The 14,606-nt window shown below is 38.4% G+C and overlaps 1 protein-coding gene across 5 annotated transcripts in view; it reads left to right on the top strand.

The window, feature by feature from the left end:
• LOC131684012 (uncharacterized) overlaps positions 1–14,606 on the top strand; it is a 271,053-nt gene that overhangs the window by 25,735 nt on the left and 230,712 nt on the right. The gene's annotated exons all lie outside the window — the stretch shown is intronic.

The following is a 14,606-nucleotide window of genomic DNA, read 5'->3' on the forward strand; positions in this document are numbered from 1 at the left end:
GATTAAAGCAAACGTGAACATCACGCAAACGAACGAACCTCGTCAGCTGTTGGAAGAAGAGCGCCCAGTATTGCACTCGCAAAAAATAACAACTGTTGATGACTAGTTTCACATCAAACATTGCATTATCCTGGCCTGACTTTTATTGGATGGATATAAAATCTCTGTAATCAGCAATCATTTGAATAACTTGAAATAATTGATTATACATACCTGAAATTGGAATACAACATATTTTCAAGTTTATGTTTTAGCTTTGCCGCACTGAACATTCATTCCTGTGTGCTAAATGCAAAAGGTTTGTTTTGATTGTGGTAGTATATCTGAACAACATGGCGATGATGTGTGTCATCGTATATCTAAATCACGTATTTTAACGTTTAAAGCGTTTAAAGAGTGCTCTTGTAGTGAAATTATAAGAAATGGATTTTCCTGCTAAAATAAAGCAGTCACGTATCAGTGCTATGTTTAACATATTTCTGACGGAATAACGCGATGCCGGCTCAAAGCACATAGTTTAGTTAAGTGACGTTGCGAACTGTTTCGGTTTTCTATGTGAATGAGGCGAATTAGCAGATATTTCAAGAAGGCGATTTTATTTAAATTAAAAGTGGGATTCAGAGGAAAGTTCTAAATAAATATGTGCACAACAAAAAAGCATATAACTTGAGCTTATTTTTGTACACCTGTTTCAGTCAAATATATATTGTCATTGTCCCATATGCTGGGTTCGAAACCAAGAGGTACGAAATAGGGTCACAATAGGCTCTACTGCGATAATAGGTTCCTTACCCTAGATTAAAATTCATCCGCGAATTATATTGCACGCTCTTGAAAAAAGCTTATTTTTTAATGCCCTGCCCTCTATACAACCCTTTAATTTTTAGTTGAATAAAAAGTTTTTTTTTTAATTAGGGCTATCCCTGAATTGAAAACAATTAAGGTGCTATCTTCGTTAATCAAGTTCTTTGAAATTTTGCTGAAGGTGGCTAAACTTTTTCGAAGGTCGCACAAATTTAACTGAAGTTCATTAAATACTTTTGATCGCCATGTTCGGTTTGACGCTGGTGCTTTCTAATGTATTGAAAAGAAAATGCGACATAGCTCCAAATCCTTCAGTTGGTCAATCATATTAACCGCACTGGTTGTTATTATCATAATTAGAGATATATCCATCATTTTAGACTGGTTTATTGTACAACTAACACGTTTTCCAGTTGTACATCCCGAGACTGCTACAATTTGCACCGGTTTCCAGTGCCTTCCTACCACCAGTAAATCATTCGGTTTGCTACACGTATACGTAAAGCCTCATTCATCCGTTATGAATATAAAGCGCCACTAAATCGGTCAGGAAAGTGTACAAGAACGAGGTGGAAAAACGGCTGCGAAACTATCTAATTGAGTTATCGCGGAAATTATGGAGCCCTATAATCCTAGCAGTTCGATGAAATCGGTAAAAGTACAAACGCAAATAGCGCTAAAGTAATAAATTTTCGCTTCGCTTATTCTGTTTCAATCCTTCATACTTCATTACGCTAGATTCCCTAAGCCTGAGGCTGGAATTCTGCGCTTGTTGAAGCAATTGGCTGGTCCTGAATTCGATAGCTTCTTTCAAGCATTGGCACTTTAGCTCTATTTCCGTTCGGTCATAGCTAGTTTAAGTCAGATATAGCCGCCGATTTTCCAATTATTGCCATTTCAATTCAACATCATGTTGAACGAATGTTTTGCCGTCTTAACTGAATAAATAAAATGCTTAGAAATTTTTCGATCGAAACGGATCAGTTACTAATTGTGTTCTAACTTTCTACCACCGGTTTCTATCATTTTGGGTCAACTAAGACTGGGCTTCTGTACCTAGCCGAGCACATAACGAGCGGGAACATACCGAACGACGCTAGACAAGCGTTATTTCAGGCCCCATTCCCACCGCTGATTAAACGCAGTGTCGAAGCAACCTCACATTTAACGGGGAAACTTTTCGCGGAAGGACGAATGAAAAGTTCGGACCATAATTTAATTTGTGCGACACCGGTATAATTCAGGTGAAACAATCAATATAAATTACCAAAATTAATAATTTTTGGTCCGATAATTTGCGGAACGACGATTGCTTTTCAGGATCCGGGAAAAAATGCCAACAAGGGATTTAAACAATCGTTAAATTGATTTTATCGAGCAACAGCAACAGCAACAGCAACAGCTTTAATAACGTCATTAAAAAAGAATACCATGCTTTTTTATTACACTTACCGCCGTTGAAACAGAACACAACTTATGCTGATTTCGTTTTTAGATCAGAGTTGCTCTAGGTTCGCTCGGAGCTGTCACTTTTGTATGGAAACTGTAAACATTAGAGCGAACCTAGGGCGACTCGATTTTAAAACCGAAAACAGCATTAGTAATAATGTATCCAACGATGATGTATCTTTCCAGATCTGAAATATTTAGAATACTTTTGTTTAATTTAACATTTGATTTTGTATAAAAATGTAATCAGTTAGTTTGATAGTTATCCCAGCAGAAAGATATAGTCAAGAATGGGATGCTACATCGAAATCTGCCTTCCAGACAAGTAGTTTTTTGTTTACTATTTTTGATTACTAAAATAGAAAAAAAATCTGTGCGAAATTGCTAAAATTTCTATGGTAATTGTTTATTCGATTTCACAAAACATTTTCTTGTTCTCTTTTGACATACAATCTTTAACATGAGTTGCTTCTGAAAAAACAGCACATGGCTTATTGACCCTATTCGAGTGCGTTGTGCGATATACTTCCTCTTTCTATTTCTTTTCTGTTTGACTTCTTAAATATAGCCGAGGGTAACTAAAACTATATGGCCATACTGTTTTCGTTCGTTGCAATGATTGTCATCTTTTCCTGAAATTACCGGCGACAACTTTGCAGCTCCCTTTTTTAAATTTTGATTATAGAGGTTTTAACCTTAGGTTCATTCACCTCCCTGTCGGATTGGAAATTCTCCTTAGAAAAATCTCTAACCCTATGTGCGGGGTTGGGAATCGAACCCAGGTGAGCTGCTACAAGGCCATTAATTTACCAACTATACGTCCGCCCTCGCACCATAAATTAGTCCAAGATAGCCAGGATCATAATTCGCTTTCCTCGAAGTGTAAAACCACCAATCTCAACATCTGGGAAAAGAAACTCATTGAAAATATCATCGCAAGTGGTTCGACAAACTCACAACCGATGAGAACAACATATGTTGATATCAGCATTCGTTCGGTGACTCCTTTGCCTTCTACTGGTAGGATTTTGGCGTTCCACCCAAGTTTACCGCAGCAGAAGGCAAAGGATTCTTCACATTGGAACCTCGATGGAAGGCAACTCCAAATCAGCGCTGCAGCGTTAAGGACTGTCTATCTGCATCATTCTTCGCTATATCCGGCATCCCGCAAGTAAGTTATCTCGGTCCAGTAATATTCCTCCTCTACTTCAATAACGTCAATATCAAATTACAAGGACCCGCCTTTTTTGCCGACGACATGAAAACTTTTCGATACATACGGGATAAAACCAATGCCGAGCTTCTTCCGAGGGAACTGGAGAGCTTTAGTACGTGGTGTAATCTAAACAGAATGGTTTTAAACTCGAGTAAATGCTCAACTGGAGTCATCGTGGATTCGGCACTAACGTTCAAACCACATTCTTCATACACAGTAGATAAGGCATCAAGACAGCTTGGGAGCATCTTCCGAATAGCGAAAAACTTCAGGGGCGTACACTGTCTTGAATCGCTTTATTACGTGTTAGTCCGCTCAACGTTAGAATATTGTTCTGCTGTTTGGAATACATACACCGAAACGGGATAGACAGAATCGAGGCTGTCCAACGCCGGTTCATACGTTTTGATCTTCGACATCTCCCATGGCGAAATAGATTCCAACTGCTATGAAAACCGTTGGCGGTTAATACACTTCGATACACTCAGCATCCGGAGGGACTGCTCTCGAGCCTTATTTATCTCGGACTTACTCTCTGGCAGAGTGGATTGCTTTACAATTCTAGAACGCCTGGAATCATCAGGAATTAGTAGCGTCTGGCTCAAATGGCACGTTCCCCATGTTGATCGGAGATTTGTGCCTTGCCAAGAATCGTCTTTTCATCATTTTCCTGATGGGAAGGATTGGGGAAGTGGTAAGGTTAGGGGTAAGGAAAACAACGACACAGAACAATTAAAACAGAGCATTCTGCACCCCCGGAGTGATGCTGAACGATCTGCAGGTGCTACAACAGCAGGAATAAAACTTCCAACCCCCGGAGGGATTTAGAACCTCTACTCAAACAGTGAGCGGATATATCAACACCCCCGAGGGGATATTGAGATAACAGAACGACAACACCCCCGAAGAGGTATTGTCATTCAAATACGACTAAAAAAACTATAGCTCTTTACCACACTGGGTTAGGAACAAAAGCATATCCTTAAATTTCAGCTCTCTGTACCTAGGTTCATCTATGTATGGAGAACCAAAAATCCGGATGCGCAATTGCATTAATACAGGGCAATTGCATATCAAATGATATGATGTTCCGTAATCGGATTCACAAAGATCACATGAATAATACTCAGCGCGCTGAATAGTAGCCATGTGATAATTGAGTTTGCAATGTCCAGTCAGTGCCCTGACCAGAATACTGCAGTTGTGCTTGGAAAAATGCAACAAATTTCTTGACATTTTCGGACTCACATCCGGCAGAAAAGCCTTTGTTTGAACGCAAGTTTGCAAGCTACGCCAATGGTTGGCATGTTCGAATGCAGCCCAAGAGCGAATCTTGTGCTTTATCCAACTTATTGACAGTGGTAGAACTGGTTCTGGACCAACGAAATCAGTCGCAGCGCCAGCTCTAGCCATTTCGTCCTTCCATTCATTTCCAGTAATACCGGAATGACCGGGTACCCATAGAAGGTAGATAGCATTTGAAATGCTAAGTTCTTCGATTTGAGTTCGACATGCGATTACTGATTTCGATCTCGAATCTGCCGAACTAAGTGCTCTCAGGGCAGCCTGACTGTCAGAGCAAAAATAGATTCTTTTACCGCAAATTCCCTGTTGAAGTGCGGATTGTACGCCACACAGAATCGCAAAGATTTCTGCTTGGAATACGGTACAGTATCTACCAAGCGAATGAGATTGGTTTAATCTCATCTCATGACAATAGACACCAGCACCGGCTCGGCCCTCCAACAAAGAACCGTCCGCATAACAAACTACGTATTCTTCAAGTTGTCGCTCCATCCAGCCAGACAGCCATTCCTCACGAAGAGGAATTCTCACATTGAAAGTTTTAGAAGGAAAACTACATGTGAGTGTAAGGTCACTGGGAGCAAGTGTATATTCATCCCAAGTAACCATTTGGGGCCACAGTCTTGTGTGGCTAGTTACACGATCTATTGGGTTACTGTTTCAGAGCCCAGTAACCTTAAGACGGTATGCACAAGAAAGTGCTTCTTGTTTCAGAAACACATGTAGTGGTTTTATGTTCAAGAGTGCCTCGAGAGCAGCAGTAGGTGTTGTCGAGAACGCACCAGTCATCGCCATCAAGACCATCCTCTGAAGATGGTTTAACTTTGATTGGATTGTCATGACTTCTCTCTTCTGCCATCAAACAAGGCACCCGTATGCCAGTATTGGTCTAACAATTGTTGTGTAGATCCACTGAATGTACTTGGGTTTGAGTCCCCAAGATTTGCCGAAAGCCCGTCTACATTGGGCAAAGGCCATGCAAGCTTTCTTGATCCTGAAATCGATGTGAGCTGTCCAATTAAGTTTTGAGTCGAGAATTACCCCAACGTACTTAACTTGATCTTCGACAATAATTTCAGAGTGAAAAAACTGCAATGGACGAGCTCCGGTTGTAATCCCTCGTTGTGTGAAAAGCACCATTGAGGTTTTATTTGGATTAACTGATAGTCCAACATGAAGACACCACCGCTCAACAACACATAAGGCTTGTTGCATCAAATCAAAAAGTGTGTTAATGCAAATACCGGTGATCATTATATGATAATCCTCGGCGAAACTATACGTCGGAAACCCAAGCTTATTTAGTTTTCTCAACAAGCTAGTGGTGACCTTGAGGACATCCGCAGACAATCGGTTTCCTTATCTCTACTTGTCTTAACAATGCGCACAGATGTCGGTTGCTAAGCATTGCGTGTATCCAGTTCGTGATATATGAAGGTACTTCATGACCTCGTGCTGCTTCCAAAATGGATTCGAAAGATACGTTGTCAAAAGCACCTTCAATATCGAGAAAAACTCCTAAACTTAATTGTTTTTGTGAAAAAGCTTTTTCAATGTTGTAGACAACATTGTGTAACCGGGTGGTAGTAGACTTCCCCCGCTGATATGCATATTGCATTGCATGCAGCGCACTATGGTCCCAAAGCTGTATTTAGGAAGACAAAACTGTTTGCGCCTAAACCGTTGGTTTTAGATATATAGTATCTTCGGCAAACTTTCTTAGAACTTTCTTGCCGATTTTTTTATATTAGTAGAATTAGGGTGGTTCTTGTCGTTATGGTGTTCAAAGTATCAACTTCTTAGATATGTAAAATTCAGCTACACAATGTTTTACAAAGTTATAAATCAATTAAATTTAAGCAACTTTTCTAATGAAAATATGTGATTATCTCTAATGGTTCATGTGCTATGATTTTTGCAATATTTAAGGTAGGGTGGCTCTTTAAAAATTGGTTTTCTATTAATATCTTTTTCTTTGTTAATTTCTCGCTAATGCTTTGTTCTAGAGATTTTCAGAACTTTTGTAAATACACATTTTTGCTGAAGCAAGTTTCTATCTCTTTTGTTTGCATAGTTACAGGTGATTTTCAAAATATAAATGGTTTTTTTCAAAGCTATATATGTTCCAACATTGCAAATGGATTTTCAATATTTTAATTTCATTTGAAAGATCGGAACTTTTCTAGTTTTTGGTGAAAAAATTGCGAGAGCGTTATTTCTGTAAAATAATTAATTAATTTTTGAAAATGGTGTGTTTTTCAACAAAAATCGTTCATAACTTTTCAAATAGATGAGATAACAACTTTGTTACTTCAGCAAAAATATTCGCCATACAAAGTTCTAAAAGTGCTGCAAACAAAGTATTTACGATAAATCAATGTCTGAAGTGACAAATAAGAAATAGTGATTTTAAGGGGTCACGTTTTCATCGCTCAATCTCTTATGGTACAATCAACTGAGAAATAGCTTTGTATGCCGTATGTCATGGCAATTCTATTGGATTTGTAAACGTTTTTCAAAGAACAGTCTACCGTACATCTAAATGGTACAGTGGATTAACAGTAGTTTTAGCTGCAAACTAACGTTAATTCTAAATCGGCCAACAAACGTTATCTATGCTCACTTAAGTAAATCCTTTTTGGTTTGGACTAGTGCTCAAAACGAGTTCTAGAAAGAAAATGCTTTAGTTCACGTATTGTTATCTTAAAATAAAATCTTGAAACGAGTTTGCTATTCATAGCAGCGGAAATTATTGTATGCTTTTCCAACATTTATGCAATGTTCGAAACTATAAATTAATTATCGACTATAACGACGGCTGTGGGTAAGTTAAGGAAAGATTCTCAATTTTTTGTTACTTCAAAACAAATAAAAGTAAGGGGTCTGAAAATCGCTAACCGCGAACTGGTAAAATAACTCATAAAGCATAATTCCCCCCTATATAATGCATGGCGGTTGCTTCATTGTCCACGTAATAGATAACTTTTATTTAGAGTTTACTATAGTTCGCTTTTAACACTATTGTAAATTCACACTAACATGTAGTTGTACGGTAGAATGTAGTGTCACATAGATGTCAATAGATTTTCTGTGATTTTTGGTATTATCACACACATTGACTATTTCTCAGTTGATTGTACCATAAGAGATTGAGCGATGAAAACGTGACCCCTTAAAACCACTATTTCTCATTTATCACTTCATACATTGATTTATCGTGAATACTTTGTTTGCAGCACTTTTAGAACTTTGTATGGCGAATATTTTTGCTGAAGTAACAAAGTTGTTATCTCATCTATTTGAAAAGTTATGAACGATTTTTGTTGAAAAACACACCATTTTCAAAAATTAATTAATTATTTTACAGAAATAACGCTCTCGCAATTTTTTCACCAAAAACTAGAAAAGTTCCGATCTTTCAAATGAAATTAAAATATTGAAAATCCATTTGCAATGTTGGAACATATATAGCTTTGAAAAAACCATTTTTATTTTAAAAATCGCCTGTAACTATGCAAACAAAAGAGATAGAAATTTGCTTCAGCAAAAATGTGTATTTACAAAAGTTCTAAAAACCTCTAGAACAAAGTATTAGCGAGAAATTAACACATAAAAAGATATTAATAGAAAACCAATTTTTAAAGAGCCACCCTACCTTAAATATTGCAAAAATCATAGCACATGAACCATTAGAGATAGTCACATAGTTTCTTCAGAAAAGTTGCTTCAAGTTGATTGATTTATAACTTTGTAGAACATTATGTAGCTGAATTTTACATATCTAAGAAGTTGATACTTTGAACACCCTAACCACAAGGACCACCCTAATTCAGCTAATATAAAAAATCGGCAAGAAAGTTGTAAGAAAGTTTGCCGAAGATACTATATATCTAAAATCAACGGTTTAGACGCAAAGAGTTTTGTCTTCCTAAATACAGCTTTGGGACCATAGTGCAGCGGGTGCTCGCCCAAGCTACCATCCCGAATGTAGTGGTCGATTAAACGTTCCACTGATTTGAGCAGGAAGGAGGTCAGACTGATCGGTCTAAAGCTCTTTGCCTCCTCATAAGTGACCCGGCCACCTTTGGGAATGAATTTGACAGTTATTTCCCGCCACGCTAATGGAATGTATCCTGTTGCAAAACTGCAAGTAAGAACCTTTTTCAAAATATGCTTGAAGTGTTCATATCCTTTTTGTAGTAGAACTGGAATAATTCCGTCCTTTCCCGGAGACTTATACGGAGCAAAACTTTCAATCGCCCATTTGATCGATTCGGTTGTCACAATTCTACGAGCAAATGCCCAAGAATCAGAGCTGCCTGAAATGAACTCAGGGGCAGTCGTCAGTGATGGCTCCGTACAACCTAGAAAGTGTGTGTCCAAAAAAAAAAGTTGAGTACTACATCTTCGTCAGACGAGTATTCACCATTAGCAGTTCTAATGGAACTGACGAAAGTCTTTCGATTTCGAAAGTAACTTATTTAATCTACTAGTCTCGTTGAGACTTGAGACATTTGTGCAGAGGCTTTTCCAACCACTTCGCTCAGAGGGTCGAAGGGCATTTCTGTATGCTTTGCGAGCCAACTTAAATGCCTCCGACCCGTCTCTGCGTCTGCGATTCCAAGCTCTCCTACATAACTTTTTGAGTCGAACAAGTTCGGTATTCCACCAAGGTGTTCCTCTAGAAGCACGCATAACTCGAAGCGGACAAGCCTCTTGGTATGCTGCTACTATGAGTGAGCTTGTTTTATCCACGACCTCATCCAAATCACTTGGAGATTCAATCGTCGGAAGATACCCATGAAACCTAGTCGCCAAGCCCCCTTCGTAGAGGTCCCAGTTCGTATATTTGGGATTACGATAGGTGACGATATCTAGCGAGACGTTTAAATGATCAAAGACGATGTACTTATGATCAGATAACGGCGGTTCGAGCTCGTTTGGTACGAGCCAGTTTGTCAACTCATGCGTAATACTGTCAGAGCAGAGAGTTACATCTAACACTTCTTCTCTGCCAGCTCGTGCAAAAGTTGGGCGGTTTCCTGCATTAAGAATGTGCAGATTTGTACTACTTAAGTATTCCATCAATTCGGAGCCTCTCAAATTGGTATCAGAGCTGCCCCAAATTATGTGGTGGGAATTTTCATCACTGCCGATTATGAGAGGAAACCCATTTCTGTCACAGTATGGTACAACCCTTTTGAAATCATCAGAAGGTGATGGTTCATTATGCGGCAAATATGCCGAACAATAGACGTATTTCTTGTTTATGTTGTCAACAGTCATATTTACCATGACAGTACAAATATCACGAGTTGTGAGGTCCGATATAAGACAAGCGTCAATTGCACTATTCGCAAGTATACATGCACGAGGCATTGTACGTGGATTTGTCATGCCATTTTTGTTGAAAGCTACGAAGACGGGGTTAAGTAGCTTTCCAACATAGAAGTTTCCTTTATGGAAATACGGTTCTTGAACCAAAGCTATGGAAGCTTTCCCTTCCTGCACAAGGCGAGATAGATTCATAGTTGCTGTACGTTCATGCTGAAGATTAATTTGTGCTACTCTAACCATATTCGATTACAGCACTACACATTTCATCATCAGCACTTGTTGTACAGCAACTTGAAGATACCAAACACGTTGGCTTATAATCGCATATAGCGAACCCCGAAATGGGTATTAGGGACATGAACATCATTTGAATCCCACGATTTGCGAAGATACGAACGTCCACTGTGTTAGAGATTCGCATAACACAGCAAGGGTAAGACCCACGACACTCCGTGCACGACTGGCATATTTTAGTCCTGCCAGCCATTCAGTCCTCGGCACGGAATAACACCTTGATTTGAGGACTCCTGTTTTCAGTCGTCTCCTACGACATGGGAACAGCAACCCAGTGGATCAATTCTTGGTTGACATACTTCAACCCGCCGGATGCCACACGGCCTCTAGGCTGGTTTTGTCCGGAGAAAGATTATAGAGTTATGAACCTCCTAGTGGACCACAGCCAGTTACTGGGGAGTTCGCCCTGCTCTTCCCAGGCTCCGTTCGCAATTGAGAATATTTTAAACCCCCTCAACAATTTTACCCATAGCACGGGTCGCATGACACTATGGAATTGGGGTTCCCTGTTTGGTGTTACCACCGGAACAGGTAGTCCGTAGTGTAATTCTTAGCCGGTTGAAACAACCACTACCGACACTACACGGCTTATCTAGGCTGTTCGGAGAAAGAAGCTGACATTGATGGACAGCTCCCATAGATGGCCGAACAGCCGGCAAAAACTATGAAAACCGTTGGCGGTTAATACACTTCGATACACTCAGCATCCGGAGGGACTGCTCTCGAGCCTTATTTATCTCGGACTTACTCTCTGGCAGAGTGGATTGCTTTACAATTCTAGAACGCCTGAATCTTCAAGCCCGCATTCGAACACTGTGTACTAACTCTCTTCTGCGACTACCTTTTAGGAGAACCAACTACTACTTTAACTGGACTAGAAATACGATTAAAAATAAGTTTTTATCTATCCTCAAATGTAACTAGGCTAAGAACCACCATTGGGGCAAGGGGTCTGTTGGTGTTGATACAACAAATAAACAAATGAATGATATTGCTGGCTATAGGCCCTTTACGAATGATTACAGAATATATATACAAGCAAATCGGGTTGAAGTTTGCGCGGTCGTCTCCGATTCGGCATCAGTCGCCACCGGTCTCTATGATCAACTATACTAACTTGTCTACTCTCGAAGGTGACTGTGATAAACTCCAGAAGGGAACATCTTCTGCTGAGCTTAGAAGCAATAAAAAGGAGGTATATCTCATCTCGCTTCGCTGTAATGGCCAGAAGGTGTCTCTTTTTCAGATCTTCTAAAAATAACTACTCAAGGAAGTACTGGTGCAAAACCAAAGGAAGTCGCTCCCGGTCTCAGAAGCCTGAGCTCAGAAAAGGAGTTCCCTGCACTTTCAGGGACATCCAAAACCCCAAGAATTCACATATCTCAGCTCAGCTGTCATTCGAAGTCAGGTTGAAGGTGACGGACGGAGCATTTCGTGGACGTGCAGATCGTTTACTGAGTAGACGATTCCTAGCGTCCTCAACCCTATCATACAATAATCCGAAGAATTCATTCGGATATTTGTTCCTTCATAAAACGTTATATTAATTTACGATGGTTGGAAGCTTGTGAAAATACCAAAAAATCCAGTTTTTAAAAGATTCGAGCGAAGCTCGTTCGTTTTTATATGTCGCTCATATCGTGTAAAACCTAGTTGCAAATCTTGAACTGTATTTTCGTGACATTAGTTGATGCTAGGTGTTCTAAGGGGACAGAGTGAGTGTCTATTCGAGAGACTGTACATTAAGACCAGTATACTGAGGAGACAGTTTTTAGGAGCTATGTCCTGGTTGGTGGATTTTTGATTACGATGCAAATCGATAGATTTGAATTTCCTGCCCAAGTGCCGTTACAATATTCCGGCTATGTTCCAAACATTACACACACACACACATCTTTATGAAAATGCGAGTGAAACAAAGATGCTCTTACTATCTATTGCTAATAAAGGTTTTTACACATTCTTCATGCTAATGGCTTAGAAAATCGGCAGCACTCCGACTTTCATTCAAACCAGACATGTTGAACTCTGTCTGACCAAATATGAATGATTGATAATCCGCAAATTAATCGAAAGATTTCAAAAGAAGTAACTCAGAAATATTCAGCCGTTGTAGATATCTCCGAAGTTCACCCAGTTAAGCTCTGAATTGTGTGTTTTTTTAATTTCTATTGAATACACAACTATCGCACTCACTCGTGTCATAAGTGTGTATTGATGACAAATGTGTATGACGTGTCAAAATCAGGCATGTAATATTTTCCATACAAATAAAGCGTTAATTATTAACTTTTATTCATATCTTCGGCTGAATTTGGTCTATAAACAATCGGTGAGATGTATTTTGAAGGAAATTGGTCCAGGAATCTAGAAAAACAGTAATTTTTGATACAGTGTTGACAAATATGCTATATTTCCAATTGAAAGCTTAAACTGTGTTTTTTTCTCACAATTCGTGTTTTTCTATTTTGAAAATTTTCCACAAACTTTTTTACACAGAAAACCGGCTTAATCCAGTGAGATGGGACACATTTCTTACATTTATCACTGTTGGATCATTCATTAGATTGAAGAATTCATGCGAAGTAGGCACCTAACTAGAGATGGGACAAACAAAAGGGTGAAGGTGAAAAAAAAATTTTTTTGTGAATTTTTTTAGAACTTTGCGTGAAGCAATTTTTTTATTTTTACAGGTTTTTTACTCATTTTAAATAAAAATTACCGTTTTTCACGAAAAATTTCGGTTAAGTAGTTTTGGATATTTTTGCATAGAAAAATTACAGCATGTTATTGAAATGATACCAATGTACCAAAGTTTAGTTTGCTTCACGCATTCACAAAAAAGTGTTTTTTCCCGCTGAAACCGACGAACTGAGGCGAATGGGATATGACACTCGGCCCTCCAGGCCGGGATTAGGTTGACGTTTTTCAGAGTGATTGCATAACCTTTCTATATGAGAAAGGCAAAAATAAGAATGAATAGAAGGAATAAAATGATTGAAATAAATGAAATCAACAGACTAAAAGAATTCAATGGTTAAAATGAAAAGTAAAGCAACATAAGATTAATAGGATAAATTAATTTGTGTCCAATGGATGGATAATTTGTATGGAATGAAAAAAGCGAACGACTGAACAATATGAGCTGGATAAATGGAATAATTTGCATAAAATGAAAAGAGTTAATAAAATACGTTAAATGAATGAATAAAATGCACGAAATCTATAAACTGATCAGAATAAATCCAAAGAATGAACCGAATAAAATAGATAAAATGAACTCAAATTAACAAAATGAATAAAAAGAATGCTGAGTTAAATAAATAATTAAAAAAAAACAATTTTATATTTGAAAATAGACAAATATTCAAAATGTAAACCTGTTTTAATCCACCTAGTGGTGAAATTGTTCCTTTTTCATTTGTCCAAACTACGATTCCATGGCTGGTTATGCTCAATTCAGTACGATTTGCACATACATACAATGGATCGACAGCCAAGATTTTGAGATATTATGTGTCGACACTGAAACATCGCTTGAAACTAGCGGCGGATCAAGGAGGAAGATCCGGGGGGTCCTGCCGAAAATTTTCAACTTGTTAAGAAATTTTAAACTAGTTTTAATTTTAAAGTTGCAACCGCTCATTGCATACTTCTACCTAAGCCTTTATAGGTCAAAAAAGGATTAGGTTGACGGTTTTTAGAGTGATTGTATAACGTTTCTATATGAGAAAGGCAAAAATGTGCCAAAGTCCAAAAAAGTCGATTTTCCCCAAAAAAAATTTCGGGATTACATCAAATCTTGACGTTTCATGTATTTTAAAGACATTTGGCATCAAAAATACAAATTAGATTTTGAAATTTTCCTTTACTCCTCCCCTTTGAGCATTTTTCAGTTCAATATATATGGGAATATGTTGTGTGGCCGCACTCTTCAACCCGTAACTCCGGAACCGGAAATACAATCAATAAAAAATTCAGTAGCATCCGATGAGAAAATTGTACCTTTCATTTGAGACTAAGTTTGTGCAAGTCGGTCCAGCAGTCTCTGAGAAACAGAGGTGACATTTTTTCCACATACACACAGACACATTCTTACATGAGGAATGAAATTAAAAATATATTGAAATAAAGTAAGTTAACACAACAAATTTTACGAATTTGAGGACAATTGTTTTAGAAAGTTGTGAAATGTTTGGTA

The sequence above is a fragment of the Topomyia yanbarensis genome, chromosome 2 (genome assembly GCF_030247195.1).
Source record: "Topomyia yanbarensis strain Yona2022 chromosome 2, ASM3024719v1, whole genome shotgun sequence".
NCBI classification, from domain to species: Eukaryota; Metazoa; Arthropoda; class Insecta; order Diptera; family Culicidae; genus Topomyia; species Topomyia yanbarensis.